This window comes from Eutrema salsugineum, unplaced genomic scaffold (genome assembly GCF_000478725.1).
Source record: "Eutrema salsugineum unplaced genomic scaffold, Eutsalg1_0 scaffold_11, whole genome shotgun sequence".
In the NCBI taxonomy this organism is placed as follows: domain Eukaryota; kingdom Viridiplantae; phylum Streptophyta; class Magnoliopsida; order Brassicales; family Brassicaceae; genus Eutrema; species Eutrema salsugineum.
Window position 1 is genome coordinate 9,640,452 of NW_006256901.1, and position 9,111 is coordinate 9,649,562.

The 9,111-nt window shown below is 41.6% G+C and overlaps 1 non-coding gene across 1 annotated transcript; it reads right to left on the reverse strand.

The window, feature by feature from the left end:
* Positions 1 to 1,282: 1,282 nt before the first annotated feature.
* Positions 1,283 to 1,389, reverse strand: LOC112090172. Its single transcript, XR_002901520.1, has one exon. It is a non-coding gene; the product is annotated as a small nucleolar RNA R71 (small nucleolar RNA).
* Positions 1,390 to 9,111: the final 7,722 nt, after the last annotated feature.

Sequence of the window (9,111 nt, forward strand, 5' to 3'; positions counted from 1 at the left end):
AAGGCCTTCATGAGAGGATTAGCTTAGTTAATGATGTTTAAGTTGAATGGTTTGCTTGATCACATGATTCATTAGCTCATTAGTTTAGTACCAAAGGCACCCTAATCCACTATCATATCTAAGACCTTTCTCATCATCATACATACATTCTCATCTCATTTAGTCTATTTACTTGCTTGTTTAAGTTGATCATTAGCTTTAATTCTTGTTTTAAGCTTGTTTAGTGGAAGTAACATTAAAACCTCACTCATTTGGCTTGAATTAAGAACTGATTCTGCATCTTAGTGTCTACACATGATGGATTGATACCCTTTTTACTGCAAAGTGACAAAAGGGATTGATAACCCCTCATTTAGAGCCTTGAAAACTCTAGTTATCAATTGGCGCCGTTGCCAAAGTGTGATAGCATTAAGATTGTGTCATTTCTTGAGATCAAGCATTTTCTTTTGTGATTTCTAATTTCTTTCAAGTTCTGGTTGTGAGTTTCAGGTGCATGAACACCAGATCCAGGTCCAGAAGTTGTGGTCCACCTTTCCCTCTAAACGACAACATCAATCTTTTGGTTCCAAGGAGGAGAAGGGATAGGCGTGGAAGACAGACTGATCCAGCTGATATGGAAGATCAGAGACAGCATGTGGTTGACATTGAGCATCAGGCTCAAGACGAGCAACAGGCTCAGGCTCAGCAGGGTAATGGAGTTAGTATTGTTGCTGGTAGTGGAATTGGTAATGGAGCTGGTCATGGGTTACATCAGGGTAATGTTCAGCAGGAGCAAGTGCAGCAGCAACAACAAGCTCATGTCCATCAGGGGCAAGTTCCAGCTCAACAGCAAAGGCACCAGGCCAATGATCACCAAAGACAACTGGTTCATCATCATCAACCATTCCCACAACAACAAAGGAGATATGAGCAGTCACAGGTCTATGTTGGAGAGAATGACAGGGCCAATGCTCATCAGTATGGAGCAGGGATTCAGGCACCACCGGTCCAAAACAACAATTTTGAAGTCAAGGCATCTTTGCTGAATATGGTCCAAAACTCCAAGTTCCATGGATTAGCAATGGAAGATCCCTTGGAACACTTGGATCAATTTGATAAAGTGTGTGACTTGACAAAGATAAATGGAGTATCTGAAGATAGTTTCAAGCTTAGATTATTCCCCTTCAGTCTTGGTGACAAAGCGCACCAATGGGAGAAGAATCTCCCAAGAGGCACCATTCAGACTTGGGAGCAGTGCAAGCAGGCATTTTTGTCCAAGTTCTTCTCTACCTCTAGGACAGCAAAGCTCAGAAACCAAATTTCAAGCTTCAAGCAGCACAATAATGAAAGTTTTGGTGAAGCTTGGGAGAAGTTCAGAAGCTATACTAATCAGTGCCCACATCATGGCTTCTCTGATGCTTCTCTACTTTCCACACTGTATAGAGGAGCTCTACAACAGATAAGGAACCAATTAGACACAGCCTCCTATAGAAATTTCTTGGCAAAGGAGATTACATTAGCTATGGAACTTGTTGAGAACCTAGCTATGTCTAATGACACTTATGGTGAAGACTATGACAGGACAAACAGATCAGAAGGTTCAAACTCAGAACAGAGGCTCACTAGAGAAGTTAAAGAGTTGAGGAGTGAACTAGACAAGTTGAAATTGGTTTCTCAAAAACCAATTCACTATGTTGGTGAATATGATGATTCTCCAAGCTTTGAGAACATCAATGAAGAAGGCTTGACACATGAGGAGTTGAACTACATTGGGAACCAAAACAGATTCCAAAGGTTCAACAACTAAAATGCCAACAACAACCTGTCTTATAGGAGCAACAATGTGGCAAACCCACAAGATCAGGTGTATCCTCCTCAACATGGTTTTGTGCCTAAACCTCAATTTCAGAGTTCTTCCCAGCCTAAGCCACAGTTCAGCCAGCCTCAACAGCAATATGGTCAGCCACAGCAGCCAAAGGCACCACCAGGGTTTGGTCCACCACAGTTCCAGCAGCAGGCGCCGACTCAACATCAGTTTCAGTCAGCACATGTTTACCAGCAGCCACAGATGGTGACAGATATGGTTAGGATTCTACAACAACTGCTTCAGGGTCAACAAGTGTTTGCAAGCCAGTATGCATCTATGCAGCAGGACATCAAGGAATTGAAGCAGAATCAGGCATCTAGCTCAAGAAACCAAGGCCAACTACCTGGTAAGCCTGAACCCAACCCCAAGGAGTATGCTAAAGCCATTACACTGAGAAGTGGCAAAGAGCTACCAGGTGTAGAGCACAACAATGTGATCATTGAGGACAATGATCAAACTGAGGGGGAGGCAGCCTTAAAAGAGGATCAAGTTGCTGAAAGATCAAGGAAAGAAAAGGGTAAAGAGGTGGAAAAGGAACCTGAACCAGAGAAGCTATATATTCCACCACCTCCATACCAACCCAAGCTCCCATTTCCAGGGAGATTTAAGCAGCTTGTAGACAAGGCAAGAGCTGTATTTGAGAAAGCTCTCATTGAGACACCACTCACAATGCCTCTCATTGATGCATTTCTAATGATGCCAAAGATGGGTAAGTTATTAAAAGATGCTATTCTGAACAAGACTAAAGAGCTTCAAGGTATGGTGGTATTGAGTCATGAATGCAGGGGTATCATTCAGAGAAAGTCCATTCCAAGAAAGTTGACTGATCCAAGGAACTTCACACTCCCTTGTGCCATAGGGCCTCTACTGTTTTCTGGATGCCTCTGTGATCTGGGAGCATCTGTCAGCTTAATGCCATTCTCCATAGCAAGGAAGCTTGAGTTTAGAGTGTTCAAACCTGCTAGGATCTATCTTGTCCTTGCAGACAAATCAGTAAGGTTACCTGTTGGGATGTTGGAAGATTTGCCTGTCAAGATAGGTGGTTTTGAGGTTCCTACTGATTTTATTGTGTTAGAGATGGATGAGGAACCAGTTGATCCTCTTATTTTGGGCAGACCATTCTTGGCCACAGCAGGAGCAATTATTGATGTGAGAGGTGGCATCATTGAGCTTCAACTTGGTTCTGAAAGGCTGAAGTTTGATGTTAATGCAATGATGAAGAAGCCAACAATAAAAGGGCAATGCTTCTATGTTGAGACAATGGATGAGCTTGCTGATGAGCTTTTGGAGGAGTTAAACACAGAAGATCATCTTCAGATAGCTTTAACAAAGGAACATGGAGAGCATGGCTATCAAAAAGATGAAACTTTGGAGCTCAAGATGCTTTTAGACTCTCATAAGCCAGATGAGAGCATAAGTTCATACCTGAACCTGCATTATGAAGGTCTTAAAGGCCAAGAGGATCAGTTTAAAAGCTTGGAACGCTCAAGGTCCTGTATTCCTATCGACGTGCTGCATCAAGATAGTTTTGGTCGATATTTTAAACCAAGACGCCGAGATATTATCGACCACACTATTGACCAAAAGCATGTCGATATTTCAAGATGCCGAGACTGATCAACAGGCCGAAAAACTATCCACCAAAGTATCGACCAAAAGCATGTCGATATTTCAAGAGCCAAATATATCGACCAAACTATCGACATGTTTCATGGTCGATACTACCACGGCAGCCAAGGAGGAAAAAGGGTTTCAAGAGGTGATTATGGGTGTTCAGAAGCAATGCAACAAGGCTAAAGGTGAAGCACAAGCAGAGAAGCCACAACAAGCCTCACAAGGCGCATTTGATAAGGATTGGGATGAATCTAAGGCACCTCAATTGGAACTCAAACCTCTTCCCAAGGGGCTCAGGTATGCTTTCTTAGGTCTCAATGAGTCTTACCCTGTCATTATCAATGATATGCTATTAGAGAACCAAGAGCATAGGTTGTTAGAAGAGTTGAGGAAACATAGGGGAGCCATTGGCTACTCTCTGGATGACATAAAGGGTATCTCACCCTCCCTATGCACTCATAGGATTCACTTAGAAGAAGAATCTATGTCATCCATAGAGCACCAAAGGCGTCTCAATCCCAACTTAAAAGAGGCAGTGAAGAAAGAGATTCTCATACTCCTAGAGGCTGGAATAATTTATCCAATCTCAGATTCTAGATGGGTTTCACCAGTCCATGTGGTGCCCAAAAAGGGGAGAATGACAGTAATAATAAATGAGAAGGATGAGCTGATTGCTACTAGAACTATAACTGGACACAGGATGTGTATAGATTATAGGAAGCTCAATGCAGCCTCTAGGAAATATCATTTTCCTTTGCCTTTTATTGATCAAATGCTAGAGAGGCTTGAAAAGCATCCCTTCTTTTGTTTTCTAGATGGTTACTCTGGATTCTTTCAAATCCCCATAGATCCAAGACACCAAGAGAAGACTACATTTACATGTCCTTATGGTACATTTGCATACAGACGCATGCCTTTTGGTCTTTGTAACGCCCCTGCCACATTCCAGCGTTGCATGATGCATATATTCTCTGACATCATTGAAGAGAAGGTGGAGGTGTTTATGGACGATTTTTCTGTCTATGGATCCTCCTTCTCCGATTGTCTTTCTAACTTGTTGCAGGTCCTGGAGAGATGTGAGCAGCATAACCTGGTGCTGAACTGGGATAAGTGCCATTTCATGGTGCAGGAAGGGATTGTACTTGGGCACAAGATCTCTGAGAGGGGAATAGAGGTTGACAAAGCTAAGGTGGAAGTCATGATAAATCTGGAGCCTCCAAGTTCAGTGAAGGGCATAAGGAATTTCTTGGGGCATGCTGGTTTCTACAGAAGATTCATCAAAGATTTCTCAAGAATAGACAGACCTTTGACAAGGCTGTTGTGTAAAGAGGTTGACTTTTTCTTTGATGCTGACTGTGAAGAAGCCTTCAAGAAGATCAAGGATGCATTAGTCAGTGCACCCATTGTCCAGGCTCCAGACTGGTCCCTTCCTTTTGAGGTTATGACTGATGCATCAGACTATGCAGTTGGAGCTGTGCTTGGTCAGAGGAAGGACAAGAAGCTTCATGTCATCTACTATGCCAGCAGAACCCTTTATTCTGCCCAGGAGAAGTATGCTACCACAGAGAAGGAATGTTGGCAATAGTCTTTGCATTTGATAAATTCAGGAGCTACCTGGTGGGATCAAAAGTCATTGTGTATACTGATCATGCAGCCCTCAGGTATCTAATGACCAAGAAGGATGCCAAGCCTAGACTATTGAGATGGGTCCTCTTACTTCAGAAGTTTGATATGGAACTACAAGACAAGAAGGGTATAGAGAATGGAGCTGCAGACCATCTCTCTAGGTTAAGAGTGGACTCTGAAGTCCCTCTTAATGACTCTCTCCCTGAGGAATCATTGATGGTGCTCAACTCTTATTTGGAGTTTGAAGAAGTGGATAACATCCAAGAGAAGAGAATGCCCTGGTTTGCTGATATTGTGAACTTTCTTGCCTCTGGTATGGAACCACCAGAACTTGATGCTTACCACAAAAAGAAGTTCTTCAGAGATGTCCAGAGATACCATTGGGATAAACCTTACCTGTATGTCCTGAACAAAGATCAGCTGTATAGAATGTGTCTTGCTGAAGAAGAGATGCAACCTGTGTTGCGGAGTGCCATGGTTCAGCTTTTGGGGGTCACATGGGAGCATTCAAGACTGTGGCCAAGGCTCTTCAGAGTGGGTTTTGGTGGCCTACTATGTTCAAGGACGCTCAGAGGGTTGTTTCAGCATGTGATGCCTGTCAGAGGCATGGGAACATTTCAAAGAGGAGTGAGATGCCTCAAAATCCAATACTAGAGGTTGAAGTTTCTGAATGTTGGCGAGTGGACTTTATGGGGCCTTTCATCTCATCTTATGGGAATCAGTACATTTAGATAGTTTTACATATATTTGTCTTTGCTTTTGTCTTTAGTTAGGAATTACATTAGGTCCTAGAGAGTTTTGCACTTTTGGAGTGTTTACAGGTCATTTGAAGCTAATGGGAGCAATTGGGACAAAAGCCATGGAGAGACCATCACTTTATGTGCATCAGACTCGGACAAGTGTTATGGAGCCGACGATCCCTCAACTTGATCACCTGAGAAAGAGGACTGTCACAAGGATTCAGTCTCCGGAGTCTTCATAAAGAATCAAGAGCGTCGAGTCTAGTTTCCAGAACACTTTAGATCGTCCTATTTGCAGGTTTGAGCTGAACGTTACGGCGATAAGAAGCAGTATATGTCTCGGAGCGGATAAAGGACCAACGCAACGCGCATCAAAGAACCGGTGGAACGGAGCCCTTTCCGACGTCACCTGAACCCGAACCCTTCACCAAAGTTCGAGATATTTGCGTTTTCTTTCCAATGTAGTTGAAATCATGCCATTTGGAGCCATATCCTGGAAGGTACTCTCCCCTCGATGCAAAGTGGTTTGAGAAGGCTTAGGTTGTGCGATACGGTACTGAGACTTGATTAACTCGCACCCATGAATGTCAACGCTCTGGAAACAAGTTGAGACTTTAGAGATGAGTGTAAGGAGACTCTGAGAAAGGTAGAGACTTCCAGAATCAAATTTGAGTAAGTCCACAATGCTGTGCAAGATAGACCTGCGAGTTGGACATGAAGTGGAACCATGTAGCACATGTGTTCGCAAATTACACCGACTTGGGCATGCGACTTGGGCAAGGAAGTGACCATCTCGCACACATATTATCTCCATAATGCGTCCTGGCTGTGCGAGTTGAAGAGAAGGAAGCCTGAGCAGCACAAACATTCGCTGTTTACACCTAGATAGGCATGCGGCTGAGGCTGAGGATTTATGGCGCACAAGGCTGCTTCTATGGCTGTGCGACTTGGGCCTGCGACTTGGGAATCACCTGACCATGTCGCACACTTGAGACATGACCCATTTGAAGCCGGGTCAGTACCCAGTTTGTCCTGGGCTGACCCTGTCTGCAAGAGACACTATATATGCTTTTTAGGGTTTTTTCCAAGACTTAAGCTTTGTTTTCTCTTGTTTCTCTTTCCCTTTTTGTTAAAAAACGAGTTTGTTAAGAGATATCTCAAGGATTTAATCAATCTAAGTCTGTTTCTTATCATCTCATCTTCTTATCTTTGCTTCTAATCATGATTAACATCACCACTTGCAAAGGAAATGGTGTGTTCATCATGATTAGTGAGTAGTCTTCTTTTAAGCTTCTAGGTGTGTAGATTAGGGTGCTTTGATGTTTGATTTATGATGTTTAGGTTCTTCAATACAGAAGCTTTCTTCTTCTCTTTTCTTTACTGTTTTTGATTACTTTTATTAAAACCAATGATGATGTCGACCTCAGCCATGTCTGAGTAGATCCCGAATTGGGCTTAGGGTTCCCGAAAGGGGCTCTCATAATCGATTAAGACATCTAGGTTTATAGATCTGGGATTTCAACTTTGTTCTCTGTTTATTCTTGTTCTTATTGCATGTATGCTTGATTGATCACCTTGTATCTGATCTAGATAGTTAGTGTTGCGAAAGTTTTCATTAAATATCAGCCCTAGAATGAAACAGGCGATTTTTCCGTATGAGTGGAAACCTACCTGCGGCGAGATCGTGAGTATTGACGAGTCTTGTGCAGCTCTTGCGTTCTCTCCCTTCCAGGGCCAGAGTGGTAACCTACTGGTCAGGGTTGCGAGAAACAGTTGGTTATGATCACGACAGTGATATAGTCATACCGCCGTACTCTAGCTCTAGAACTCTATATATCGATATCCGTCAATCCCAATCTATCTACCCTAGTGTTAAAACCAATTATGATCCCTGTAGAGTTCCCGAAAGCTCAGCGTTTTTAGCCATAGTTTACAAACCAATCGATATTTACTTGCTTATTTAGATCCGCATTTCAATTGTTTTAGTTCGATATTTTGCTTGCTCTACTTGCTTTCTATTCGATTTTTCTACTTGTTTTCTAGGATAGATTTATTCGCTTTCTTTAGTTTTGGTTTAATCCGTGAAAAAGAAACAACCTATAAAACCAATCTAGTCTAGACATAAAGTTAGAAACCATAGAAGAATACCAGGCACACAAATCTCTGTGGATTCGATCCCTAAATACTACAACTGATTAGCTGTGCACTTGTGGCTTTCATTTGTTTTTGTTAAGGGTAAAACTTGTTCCCTCATGCAGTTGACACGCATCACCGGGTCAATACCCAGTTTGTCCTGGGCTGATCCGGTCCAAGACCCTTAGTATAAATAGTTTTTAGGAGAAAAACCCTAGACATCTTACCTTTTATCTTCCATTCTCTCTTAGTTTTCTTTCCTTTTCAGTGTAAAAACGAGTTTGATCAAGAGATATCTAAGGGATTTAATCATCTTAAAGCTGTTTCTTATCATCTCATCTTCTTATCTTTGCTTCTAATCATGATTAACATCACCTCTTGCAAAAGATTAGGTGTGTGAAGCATGATTAGTGAGTAGTCTTCTTTTAAGCTTCTAGGTGTGTAGATTAGGGTGCTTTGATATTTGATTTATGATGTTTAGGTTCTAGATTCTCATTTCCTTTCCTTAGTTAGCTGTTCTTAATGCTAGATCTCTCATTATAAGCTTGATCTAGAACTTAGGCATTTCTCCACCCACAAGGTGTTTGATGAAATGCCTGAATGAGCTAACTTAAGGTTTTATGTTTTAAATGCTATGGGAATGTTTGTTTAAAACATAAATGACATATTAGAACTGTTTATTAATGCATATTGATCATCATTACCACTAATGAGAGTTAGGTTTGAATGCTGATTAGTATAGTGATCATTGTCTTGGGAAAGAAATGGTCTTGCTTTGAGTTCTAAGTTGATTGGAATTTGAGATCATGTGATGCTTGCTTTATCTTTCTGTATAAGATTCAGCCTTTTTTAGCTTTTATTTTGATGCACAAAGAGGCTGTTTGGTCATGTTAGACTTGGAACCTTATGCTTGTTAATTGCTTATTCACTAATGGGAATTAGCCTTGATTAAGTAATTTGCAAAGAGATTTTTGTCATGAGAATGAATTAATCTGCTTTGGAAGTGTAGACTAAAGAATTGCAAGTGTTGCATTGTTTTCTTAGCATCATGAGTTAAGCATTGAAAGCACCCTGATCAATGATCACATCTAGAGGTTTAGCTTTCTCTTTATTTTGAATTTGAGTCTTTGTTTTGTTTCTCTTGTTTGCTTG